Source organism: Cryptomeria japonica, chromosome 7 (assembly GCF_030272615.1).
Source record: "Cryptomeria japonica chromosome 7, Sugi_1.0, whole genome shotgun sequence".
NCBI classification, from domain to species: Eukaryota; Viridiplantae; Streptophyta; class Pinopsida; order Cupressales; family Cupressaceae; genus Cryptomeria; species Cryptomeria japonica.
Window position 1 is genome coordinate 520,475,224 of NC_081411.1, and position 14,177 is coordinate 520,489,400.

Genomic DNA, 14,177 nt, shown 5'->3' on the forward strand with positions numbered 1-14,177 from the left:
CCCACAGAGCAGAGTTTAATCTCAGAAAAAGAAATTTAAACAAAGGAAATATGATTTTTGCATAGATCTAAAAATCTTTGGAAAAGAAAAAGAAAGATATGATATATATTTTTTTTCTAAAGAAAATTAAATAAACAATAAAGCTATCTTTTACATGCATTATATGAAAAGTACTTTTATCAATATTTATCCCTAAATAAGAAGAAAAGATTTGCAATCTAATTTATATAAAGGAAGATCTAGAAGCTATACTTTTTGATAATACAAATTTTTTCACATGTAAATGAAAGATGACAAAAGAAGAGAACCTGGCTTATCGAAGCTCGATGTTGAATCCTCTCCAATCTTCTAACTATCCTTTTTAGATCCTTCCTTGCAACTTGAGAGAAATCTTCAAGAACAACTTAACAATCCTACAACGAAAATGAGAATACCAAAGAGGATCCTACTACTAACAAGAAGGAAACTTTGGAAAAAATTTCAAAACATAATCAACTCCCTTTTTTGAAAACTTGCATACAATATATAGGAAAAATCCCTAAATTCCACTATCTAGAGAAATTAATTAAGAATGAGATTCTTTTCCAATATTGAACTCATGCAAATTGATTAAAACCTAGTGGGGGAGTTACATGCAAGGCATTGAAGATTCCTCTAGAAGCTTCTAATTCCTCCTATAACATGTGCCATAATTGGGAGTGGGAAAAATAAAAATAAAAATAATGCCTTTTGAATTATATTCTCCAAGTGTGTGTGTGTGTCCATTTTTATTCTTTTATAATATTTATTCAATCATTTTCAATAGCTCAACCAAAAAAAATATAATAGAATTGTATCAAATTAAAAGTTGATAAAGTAGGGTTGTGACACTATGTGGAAATTAAGGGACAAAGAAATTTGATATGAAACTACTAATAGATTTGTGCAGGACACGGTCAAAGTGAATTTTATTAGACAAGAGCATTTGCAATTTTTTTAGATTAAAAAACACTTCAATTTCTTAAGGTTAATTAACTTTTGCTTCAATGTTTTGTGTGCTTGCACATCTATTATGAGGACTCTAGTAGTTACATGTGTATTGTCTCCCCTCGCCTTTGTAGATCTTGGGTGCAAGAGAAACATATAACAATACCCACTTTTTTATTTTCAGTAGGAGGCATGCCCAAGGATTTCATCACCTCAAGGTTTGACCTCAAGCATGCAATATCTAGTGAACTATATAAAGGGACAAGATTGAAATTTGTAGTCCAATTAGAGCATGTACTTGGTAGGTGTGTTTATGTGTTCCCTAGTGATCCAAGACACATTGGATGAGGACTTGGGTCTGATTGCGAAAGCTTGATTGACATATAGTGGGTCTAAATATTCTTGTTAGGTGTCAATGTTCTTGAAGCCCTTATTATGAACCATTTGTTATTTTAGAAGCCAACCTCTATAATTAATTAATTAGTGCAAGGGTTATGGATCATACCCTAAGAAAATCCCACACATACCCTCCATAGTAAGATAGAAATTCCTCGGCTAACAAGGTTTTTAAACCTCCAAGATAAGAGGATATGTGAATCAATGTTGTAGCACAAGTGCCTATGCCACCAGACCTCTATCTATCGACTATAGATGGGCATTTTATCATTGGGGCCTAATCGAGTAGTATCTTACCCCTGAGCACTAGGTTGTACATGTTTTTTACTATCTTCAATGTGAAATACCAGTACAATTTCAAAATTTTGGGTTTATTTAGGTCTCATGGCCATACTCTGAGTATCAAAGTCAACAACCATAATGTTTGTTGTGTCTAAAGACTATCTTCAAAATCGGGTTGATAAAAAATTGAGACAAAATCCAAGGAAAATTAGTAAACCACAATTGATCAAATTTGTTATGCATTTGTCAAAATATTCAATGCAATTGACATTTACTGTAAAGAAATTGAACCATTTTGTACCACAATTATCAATAAAAAAAACACAATTGAAATGTTTTGCAATGCATTAGTTGGTAAACTTCACACATTTAACTAACAAAATTGTGTTTCGAGATATTAGGCAAAACCTTTCTACTAAAATAAAAAATCAAACTGAATCCAACATTTAACTTGCATTGTCCTAAAGCATCCATTCTAAGGCTTTAGATCATATTGCACATTAGCCTTTAAACAATTTTGAAAATCATGGAAAATGAATCTTAGGTCATATCTTAGTTATTGTTAGGGTGTCTTGAACTTATTAACCCTTGTCAATATTTTTCATCAAAAAGTTCAAACCTATAGCTCATAAGTCTAGTAAAGGATGAGACTTTATCAAATTTGTCTCCCATTGCATTTCATCTTCAAGGTCTAGATCATTCTTCCAGTCACATAGGTTGGCATTCATAGGTTTTCATTCCAACGTCCTTCAAAATAAAAAATCTCAAAAAATGGGATTGAATTTTATTTATCTTAATTACATTTTCATCCTTAAAAGCTCAAAAACATAGTATAACTTGCTTGCATTACCATAGGTTTGTTTACAGATGCTTTTGAAAACTCAAAAACCCAAAAAAACAAAAAATCCTTAAATCTAAAAATAATCAAAATAGTGAGTCAAAATTTTTTTTTTTATCAAATTCAACTCCAAAAGATCAAAATATTTTTATAAAACATGACTAGTCCTAACCCAAATTCACAAACAAATAAGGATTGGTTAGACAAAATGATAAGGGAAATTAAAGCATGTATCCCTCCAATTGAAAGAGAATCAAAATCATGCCAAACTACATTCTCTTATGACCCCCTACAATTACAAATAATTTATCCTTCATATCAATCTAGCTTATGCCTGCCTCAAAACTATCCAATTTCCACATCTTCATCACCCCAATTCCAACCAAAAAATTGGAAAACCAAAAATACTTTCCACCAACCTCAACCAACAAACAAAAACTCTAACCAAATCCCAAACTAAAACCAAATCCAAATCCAAAATCAAAACCCATCCTTCTCAAAGGCTCAAAACCGTTCACATGTTCCTCAAAAAAAATAATTGTATACTAAACCTTCTCACAATTCTTTTCAAGAATCAATACATTAACACACAAATCAAAACACTCTTCTAAAGCATGATCAAAATTATCTACCTATGTATATCAATGGCTCATCCGAAAACAATCACACCAATGACATATCTACCTCCCATGAATAAAATGGCCCTCTAGTAGCCTCCATCTCTCCCACCATTCTTTCATCTCCTAAAGATTCACAATACCAATCCACACTATCTCCATCAAACTATGCATCCAATGATGACACCTTTCAATTTTACTCATGTCATGTCAAATGAGTCTTTGTATCAAAAACTATTAAAATCAAGAAAAAGCTAAATGGATGGTTGATAGGAGGCTCAAATTCTATTGTCAACTCATGGTAGTGCTTGAGAAGATCAACATTAACAACATCATGGATGCTCAACTAAGTTGGAAGATCAAGTTGAAAAGAATTTTCGCACACCTTCTGAAGAATAGTTTAAGGCCCATAGCAAAGTGGCTTGACCTTACTGTGTGCTTTCTCTTGGAAATGATGTTTGTCTAAGTATAATCAAACTTTATCTCCAACTTGAAATATATGAGGGATATGGTGATGATCTGTAAGTTTTTTTAATTTTCTTGAGCTTTTTGAGGAATTTGAATTACTTTGGATTTAAGATGTTGTAGATTTTGGATGAAGGTTTGGGCCTCAGCTTCCTCTTTTTGAACATGAATAGTGGTTGAAGAGGGAAAATATAAGTACAAATCATATGGAGTCAAAAGATAAAACCCAAGACATACATTAAAAGGTGAGTGACATGTAAATGAGTGAAATATTCAGTTGTATACATGCTCTATATGGGTTAGGCTTAAATCCCACTTGGTGAGAGAATTATGGTGATAAATCCTCAAAATTTCTATAAGAGTTTGGTTCAAAACTTTGGTTTGACCGTCTGACTAAGGATGAAAAGAACTGGAAAAGTTAAGGAGAAATCCCAAAATCTTCCACAAAGAGCACCAAAAATGGCCCACAAAATGTGATTCATGATCAGAAAAAATTCTATTTGGTAAATCCAAAGACCTTCAAACAAAGTCAAAGAAGAGTTGTGCTAAGTCATGTGCAAAACTTGTCTTGTTGTTCCATGGTATGAACTTAGCCATCTTTCTATATAAATCAACAACCATAATTTAAACACAATCATGGTAGTGAATAGTCAATGGAAATCCACTAACCAAACCAATGGAAATGATCTCCTGAGGATGCGAAGGAATAGGAAAAGGAATACTCAAGCATATCTTTCTATTGGTTGGTTTTGATCAACAACAAACTCCACATCTCTTGAGAAAATGTAGAACATCATGTTGCATATGAGGCCAATAAAAGAACCAATGCAAATGATAAAGTGTTTTTTGTTTTGCCAAAATGACCACCATAAAGAGTAGAATGTGCCTCCTTCCTTCATATGAGAATATGGAAAAGGTATTAAATTTGAAGTTGAAGGATTCTAAAGACTTGTGTATGCGATACCAAAATAAAGAACTTGAGCATACTGAGAATACCATGTCTAAAATCCCAAATGAGAAGTGGAAACAATAGTTAAAACATGTGTTGTAGGAGGACGACTTAAAAAAATTGCAACATTGTTGGTGTTCCACTTCTTATACTTGATGACTAAGTGAAACTTTTGTAAATATGAAGGCCACTTTATATGCCTAGCTTCTTCAATTTTATTTTGATATTGAATAAATTATATGTTAGGTCCTAGAGACAACTGAGAGGGTGGGGGGGGGGGGGGGGGTGAATCAGTTGTCTAATAAATTTAAACCAAAAACAACTTAATCAAATTTCTTCTTAATACCGGTGAAACAGTCTTTTATACCGGTGGATAGTTTTATCAAATAATAACAATACCGGTAAAGATTAATGCATGAAACAAAAGGACAAAGTCATCCACAACACATAACACCAATATTTGTACGTGGAAACCCTGTAAGGGGAAAAACCATGGTGGGAAACCTTACCCACAATCAGATGATACTACTGCAGATAGTAAGTGTATACAAATGGGGTCTACACATGCAGAAAGGCCAAGCGTCTAGAGCTCACTCCTCAAATAGAAAATGGGAGTCACACTAACTACAATTGGATGGTTAAATCCAATAAGAATGTACTTCTTGAAATAGCATCTTCATATGCTGGATTTAGTACTGGTGTAGTTCTGATTGTCTTCACAAAAAACCCTCCTTCAATCTTCAAATGATGTCTGCGTGTATAGCTTTTCTTATTCTCGCATATATCTTCACACAATCCTTTTTCACATTCCACACTTGATCTTACAAATAAGATCTTACATTTATACCATAACCTAGGACCCATTTAGTAGGTAGGCTCTACAAGATATATTACAATAAAATCATTTTACAAACAAAACAATATACGATGTAATAACCCATTCAACATGTCGGCTTGATGTATTTACAACAATAATAAATCATCTTCATAGTATGTCGTGCTGATCTGGAAAAGATAAACCTGCCGGTGTAACCTGGACATATTTACCGGTAACAGCAAATATGTAAATATGAATATACCAATTAACAAAACTCCAAGACAAGGTGTCCACATGATGTCTTCGACATAACCAAGTGTTTTCCATATTATTCCAAGTGTCGGTGATCATTATATCATGTCGGTGTACCAAATACCGGTGACTGTGCATAAGTCACTTACTTGTCGGTGAATGTTGTTGATTCTCCTAAGTGCCAGAGTTGATAAGTGTTTAGTGGGTGTTGACATCAATGACAAAACCATACCAAAATACCAACAATCTCCCCCTTTGGAATTTATGGTAACACAAGATGGAAAAACCATCAAAGTGCCAAAACAGAAATGCCAAATACCAAAAATAGAAATCAAATCTCTCCACCTGGGAGCAACATGTGTTTTCCTTGTGTTTTTCCATACCAATCTCTCCCCCTTTGACATCAAATGCCAAAGTTATTACAAAACCAAGTTCATATACAAAATACCAACCAAATTAGTATACCAACTACTGTTAGGCCCAATATGGAAAGCTAATGTACTGAGAGGGGAGGGGTGAATCAGTACTTCAAATCTTTTTATTAACAATATGTTTACTGTTATGCATAAACCAAAAACTGTTGTAACATAACATAAATTTAAAACAAATAAATAACAATCATACATGATTCACTCCATAACACATAAATTTTGGTTACGCAGAAACTCTTGGTTAGAGAGAAAAACTGCAGTGGGGATGGCACCCAAAACTTCACTACTGCAATAATAAAGGTTGCTCGATTAGAGCTACATGTTTAGCTATTTCTGATAGCTTACCCTGATAAGAATAAGAACATGTTTAGGTTGTCAAATGTTCTAACAGTGGTTTTGTCTAACAGTGGTTTTTCCCTATTTGGGTTTCCACGTTAAATCTGGTGTGGATAAGAACACAACTCAGCAATAAATTTGACAAGTTTAACTTTGCTAATAGCTATAGCTTTGTGTACCTCTTCTATCATTTTTGTAGTGAGCTCTTTGTCTTTTAGCTTGCTCAAATATTCGGATGCATCTACTCCAAATGTCTCTATCTTGGTTAGGAGTTCATCCAGTTGAACGTGGATGGCTACATCTTTGGTTATTGTAGCTTCAAGTAGCATATCTGTTAAGAGTGCTTTTACCTTCTGAAGTACTTTATTTTTCTTTTAAATAGCCATTTTCTTCTCTTGTTCAGCCTTTGCTTTGCATAGTTCACCAAAATCAATGAGTGCTTGCCCCTTTAATTGGGATATATCAACATTGGGCAACACTATTGGTTTTGACAAATCTACTTTGAAACTATGCTTTTTCATCTTCTTTTCTTTTCCTTTCACCGACTGAACTAAGACAATGGCTTGTGAGGCCTGATGACCCTCGGTAGGTTGCTCGGTAGAGGCAACACTTTGGTCAGTTTCTTTAGCCTCTATAGTGTCCTTTGGTGTCTCGGTACTTGGTGTCTCAGTTGCAACATTTTCAGTGCTAGAAGGTTCTTGAGAGGTTTGTTCTTGAGTAGTACCTTCTCCTAATGTAGACTTGTGACCTTTGGTGCCTTGATCTATATCCCGAGGGGCTTCGATTGAGACAGGTTGATTGACTGGTGGATAAGGCTAAACTTGTTCCAAAACTGATTCACTGGATACAAGTTTTGCATATGCATTCCCTTCTATCATTTCCTATTCTGGTGCCTCTATAGCCATGATATCTTCGTCTATTTGAATGGTGTCAGCAGGGTCTTGCTCGGTAACATCAAGATCTTCCTCGGTAACATCAACTATTTCAACTTCAACTTGCTCACCGACATCCTTGATTCTAAACATTTCCTGCCACTTTTCTTTTGTCTCATTTTCCACTTCAATATACAGACCATTCATTAGTTTCTAGGTTTTTTGTTTGACAAGGAACTTTGTGTGGTAAATTGTTAGATGTTCTTTGGAGTTTCCTTCGTCATTTCTTTCTGCAAATTCATCAATTTTCACATTTGCACTTTCTACTATTTTGTTAGATGATTTGATCAGACATTTAAATGCTTTACTTCTAGAAGAATAACCAAGAAACGTTCCTTCTTCACTTTTCTGATCAAACTTTCCATTTCTATCATCTTTGTGTACATAGCATCTACTTCCAAAGATTTTGAAGTAACTTACATTAGGTTTCTTGTCATACCAGATTTCATATGGTGTCTTCAAAGTTCCTTTCTTTAGTTGTACTCGGTTCAGGGTGTAAACTGTTGTGCTTATTGCTTCTCTCCAAAATGTTTGTGGCACTTTCTTTTCAATCATCAGGGTTTTGGCACAATCCACAATAGATCTATTTCTTCTCTCAGCTATCCCATTTTGTTGTGGAGTTCTCGGTGCAGAGACTTGTCTTTTTATACCATGATCATTGTAGAATAAGTTGAACTCATTAGAAGTGAACTCACCTCCTCTATCAGATCTAAGACATTTCAGTTGTCTTCCTGTTTCATTTTCAACTCTTGCCTTGTACCATTTAAACATTTGAAAAGCTTCTTATTTTTGTTTTAAAAAAATTACTGACAACATCCTTGAATAATCATCCACAAATAATATGAAATATTTATCACCATAATAACTTTGAACTTTCATAGGACCACAAAGATCAGTGTGCACAAGATCTAAAATTCCCTTAGAAGTGTAGGACTAACTTGTAAAGCTTGATCTTGTCATTTTACCCATCTGGCATCCTCGGCACATAGCATTCTCAGGTTTTTCCAAACTCGGCAGACCTCTTACTCAGTGCTTCTTACTTATTTTGATCAGATTATCAAAATTTACATGACAAAACCTTTTATGCCATAACCAGGTATCATCTATCTTTGCATAAAGGCACTTGTTCTGAGTTGAGTCAAGGTGAAATGTGTTACCTTTTGTTTGTGTCCTAGTAGTAGCTAACTTTCCATGCTTGTCATGAACTTTGACAATTCCTTTCTGAAATTCTATTTGGTAACCTGTGTTGTTTAGCTATGCTACACTCAACAAATTGTATTTCAATCCTTCAACCCAATAAACATCATTACATTTAGCATTGTCAAGAAGTGTTATGGATCCTTTACCTTTTACCGAACATGGTGCATCATTACCAAATCTTACATAACCTCCATCATAATCTTCTAACATAACAAAATTGTGTTTATCACATGTCATGTGATGTGAGCATCTACTATCTATGATCCAAAAATCATTAGTATTTATGTGAGATATTAGGGCTTTTTCTTCATACCTTTCTTCATCTAATCCATCTTTGATAGCCACATAAACTACTTCCTCTGTATCAGTTTCATCTGATTTATCATCATTGGATTCCTCATCAGCTATTAGGCATGACTTTCTATCTCTTCTTCTGAAGTCTTGGTGTCCTCTGTAATGATTATCTTTTTGTCTATCATCTCGGTAATCTCTCTTTTCACTAGATTCTTTTTCAGGACAGTTAGAAGCCATATGTCCTATCTTATCACAATTGAAACATTTCAAAGGTAGTTTTCCTTTATACTTACCTTTGCCTCTCGGTAACCTTCTGGCTAATAGTGCTTCAAACTCTTCTTGCTTTCTGATTTCCTCATACAGTTTGTGTACTTCTTCCATGTTCTTACGAAATCTTTCACTTGCTCCACTATGATCTCCTTCAGAATACTTACTCATTCTATCATTGTAATCATTAGATTCACCAAGATGAAAAGAACTAAATGCATATTCAACTTTATTTACCAAAGACCCACTGTTATCAAAATTACTTAATTCAAATGCATGTAGCTTACCAATAGTATCATCCAAAGAAACTAGCATATTGGGTACAGACCTCAATTCATTGATTGCAGAGACTTGGATTGCATAAGCAAGTAGAAGGGTTCTCAATAACTTACTTGTGACATCCTTTTCTTCAATGGTTCCTCCTGCTCCTTTGATTTGATTGACAATCTCCTTTAACCTTGTATTGTACAAGGTTATGTTCTCACCTTCATTCATCCTCATAGATTCAAGTTGTCCTCTTAGACTATCCACTTTTTCTCTTTGAACATGTTCATCACCTCCATACACAGATATGAGCTTGTCCCACATTGCCTTGGCATCATTGCAACCTTCTAGATCATTAAACTCTGAATCGATCAATGCAAATGTTATTTCAATCATTGCTTGAATATGTTCTTGCTTTGCTTTTATCTCTTCCATTATCAATGGATAGGTGCTAGGTGTAATGAAATCATTCTCCAGATAATATACAACATATTCTCCAACTCCTGATAGGTGCAGCTTCATCCTTTTCTGCCATGTAGAGAAACTTGACTTGTTCAGCTTTGGTGCATCCCTCTTATACATCTTTGGATCTTTTCCTCAAGTACCTTTAAACTTTTTCTTCTGGAGTCCAAAGCTCTGATACCAATTGATAGTTCTGATACTAAATGTTTAGTACAGATGCCAAGCTAACAAGATGAGAGGGGGGGGGTGAATCATACAAACTTAATCTTCAATATATTCAACAGATTCAACCTCGGTAACATATACTTCAGCAATATAACCAAAACTACTAAACATGCAAACTTATAAGCATATAAACATCACAACACTCATAACAACAGATTTAACGTGGAAACCCAAATAGGGAAAAAACACTATTGAATGATACTCGGTAGACACCTCGGTGCATACTAGGCTCTATGACTACTTTCTTCTATAACCGACTGGACTGTGCATACCGATTGAATGTTTTGGTAGAGATAACCGACTAGAGTATATAGAATGACTTTGGATATAAAACTAATGGCAACTTGATAAGGGTATGACACTTCTTAAATCTGACTACTTTGATGCTTTGGAGCAACTTGTGTTTTCCTTGTGTTTTTCCATACCAATCTCTCCCCCTTTGACATCAAATGCTAAAGTTATTACAAAACCAAGTTCATATACAAAATACCAACCAAATTAGTAGACCAACTACTCCCCCTGAGAAGTGGCTTCCTCATCAAAGCCGGAGTAAAAGATTTCTTTGTTAATTCTGTCAGTTGATGACAAACATCAACTTCCTAAGTCTCTCCCGATGGGGGTATGACCCCAAGCTGGTCTCTGAGATATTCAAAAGTCTCCTTAGGCAGAGGTTTAGTGAAGATATCTGCAATCTGCTCTTTAGTATTCACATAAACTAGTTTTATTTCCTTTGCTTCAACATTTTCCCTTAGAAAATTCAGTTTGATAGAAACATGTTTGGTTTTAGAATGTAATACCGGATTCTTAGATATATCAATTATTGTAGTGTTATCACAATAGATAGTAATAGGTTCCTTGCATTTTACCTTTATGTCTTTCAACATTTCCTTAAGCCATAGTACCCATGTATAGTTAGTTGTTGTTGCAACATATTCTGATTCTGCTGTTGATAAAGATGTACAACTTTGTTTCTTACTCAACCAAGAAACTAGTCTATTTCCAAGAAAGAATGCTTCGTCGGTGGTGCTTTTTCTATCATCCACATCTCCTGCCCAATTTGCATCTGTGTACGCACATAATTCAAAGTTTTCATCTCTAGGATACCATAATCCAAGATTTATAGTGCCTTGTAGGTACCGAAAAATCCTTTTTACTGCTGATTCATGGTTTTCTCTAGGATTACTTTGAAATATTGAAACAATACATACTGCATTCATAATATCAGGTCTGGTTTGTGTCAAATACAATAAACCTCCTATCATAGATTTTAATCTAGTTGGATTAATAGGTGTAGATTCATCCCTTAGTGATAGTTTGTCATTTGTAGTCATAGGTGTGCTTACCGGTTTAGAGTTCTCCATCCCAAATTTCTTTAGTAACTCTTTTAAGTACTTGGATTGACTCAAGAATATACCTTTATCAGTCTGTGAAATCTGCAATCCTAAAAAGAATTTTATTTCTCCAATCAAAGACATTTCAAATTCTTGCTGCATTTTAATAGAAAATTCTTTACATAATCCATCTCCTCCTCCAAAGATTATATCATCAACAAAAACTTCTATAACCAAGATGTCATCATTAGTCACTTTATAGTATAAGTTGCTATCAGCATTATCTTTAGAAAAACCAATCTTGCATACCAAGCTCTTGGAGCTTGTTTCAATCCATACAAATCTTTTCTTAACCTACAAACCATATCTTTGTTATCTATCAAAGAAAATCCATCAGGTTGTTCAATGTAAACTTCTTCTTCAAGATCTCCATTCAGAAATGCACATTTAATATCCATTTGATATACTTTGTAGTTCCTATGTGCTACAAAAGACAAAAATAATCTAACTGCCTCAATTCTGGCTACCGGTGCAAAGGTTTCATTGTAATCAATTCCTTCTTTCTGAGAACATCCCCTACACACTAGTCTTTCTTTATTTCTGATAACCTTACCATCTTCATTAAGTTTGTTTCTGAATACCCATTTGGTTCCAATTACATTTTTATCTTTAGGTCGGGGAACTAATGTCAAAGTGTTATTTTTCTCAATTTGTTCCAATTCTTCTTCCATAGCTTTAATCTAATATTTATCTTCACATGCCTCATTAACAGATGATGGTTCAATTTGAGAAATAAGACATACCTCTTCATTTGCCAATCTTCCTCTTGTCATAACTCCTTTATACTTGTTTCCAATTATCTGATCTTCAGAATGATTCAACCTTACATACCGGGGTGTCTTTGTTTCTTGTTGTTCCTCAGTTACTGTGGAATTTTCAGATGATACCGGTGTAACTAGATCTTCATTCTGTACTGGTGGATTCTGTAGATGGAGGAAATGGATCGAACACAAGATTCAATCTTCCAGCATCCAACAATGAAGTTTTTCCTACAAAACACACACATGCAAATTGAAATCTAAACTAGAAACACACATGCATGTTATCAAACTCTACTCCATTGCACTCCTATTCCTCAAGATTTCACATTTAATCTATATTTGATCTCAGAAGCACTTATGCAAAAAGCTATGAGGAAATGGAGATTTGAGAATACAAAGATAATGGATAAGATGTCACGATAATGGAATGCAAACTGGCATAAGTTCGACGCATAAAGATGAGATGCCCAAATAAGAGAGGGGGCTTTGTTTAAATAGATTTTCTCAGGGAAAGTTCATGTTGTGGGATGAATGTGGCATAATGCAAGATGAGTGGTATAGGGTAAATGGTAAGTGGGAAATGGTAAGTGGTAGGAGGGGATATTTAAGGGGTTTTATTAAATAAATAGAGAAATGTATATAAGGTGAATGCATGAAGGCATATAAATAAATATGATAAATGTTTTATTTAATAAATTTAATGGATAAATGGTGAGATATTAATAATAATATAATAAAAGATGGAAACTGTGAATACTGAATTATGGAGAAATAATAATGTAATAATTACTCACCCAATGTTAAGAGAAATTTGAAATTAAATGAGGACAAATTAATGGAAATTTTTATGTGTCTACATTTTGCCCCTCTTTGAGACAATGCAGCATGTTGTGTTGTTTCAAAGAAAATGATCAACTGATATATGCCCCAAAGGTGTCTTGGTAAGGATGATGATTGATTGGTTATGCCCCCTCAAGAGATTGATCGAACAAAATGATGGGGATTGATCTCTCGATAGATCATGGGAGAGAAAGATTGGATGATTGATATTGTGCAAGTAATTAGATTGAGATGTACATTTGATGGAAATGCACAGTTGATGAGGCGTAACTGAACAATTGATGGAAATGAACAGTATAGCCAGGTTGATAAGTTGATTAAGTTGATTGAGTTGATTAAGCTGATAGGGATTGATGCTAGTGTGAGATAAGGTGATCCAATGATTGATTGATTGATTGACTCTAGGGGCATTGAGATTGCACGAAGCACGTTGGTTGAAAAAGAGATTAAAGATTCAAAGACATGCATCGGTTGGATAAAGTGTTTGATCGATCTCACTGCAATAAGAAGAATGAAGAAGATGATGAAAGAAATGATAAAAAAGATAGATAAAAAGGAGGATGAGAAGAGAAAAGTGATGATTATGAAGAGTGATGAGAAATAGGTTATGAAAGGTGATGATAATTCTTGTGCTTTTTAAGTGTTTGTATCATCATCAAGCTTATTATGGCAAAAGGTAAAAAATCATTTGGATATAAATTAGATCCAAATGAATCAGTCACACCAATTGCAAGAAAGAAAACATATCAGATAGTAAAGGAATTCCTTAGTGTGTATCAGACCAATATGTCCTTGATGATCTTAAGCAATCATGTCCTAAGACGTGTCGTCATATTCCTAAGGAACATCCCGCAAGCAGCAAACAAGTGAGCATGCCCCATCCTCACCTTTCTAGTCAAAGACATCTTGGAAAAGCTAAAAGACGTGTCACCAAAAAGGAAAATCAGAAACAACCAAGAGAAAATAAGCAAACAATATGTTTCATGTCAAATGATTTTTTTTTTGTTCACAGTTGATGGGTTCGGGTGTATAAGTTGATCAAATGTTGTCCTGTTTTCTCAATTTAAGTCTCGTCATGTCATGAGTCCATTGATGTTCCAAAGTTGCATGCTTGTCCGAAGTGTTTGTGTCATTGCAATGTTTATTGCATGTTTTTTTTGAGTTTTATTATTTTTAGGGTTTTATGAATGTT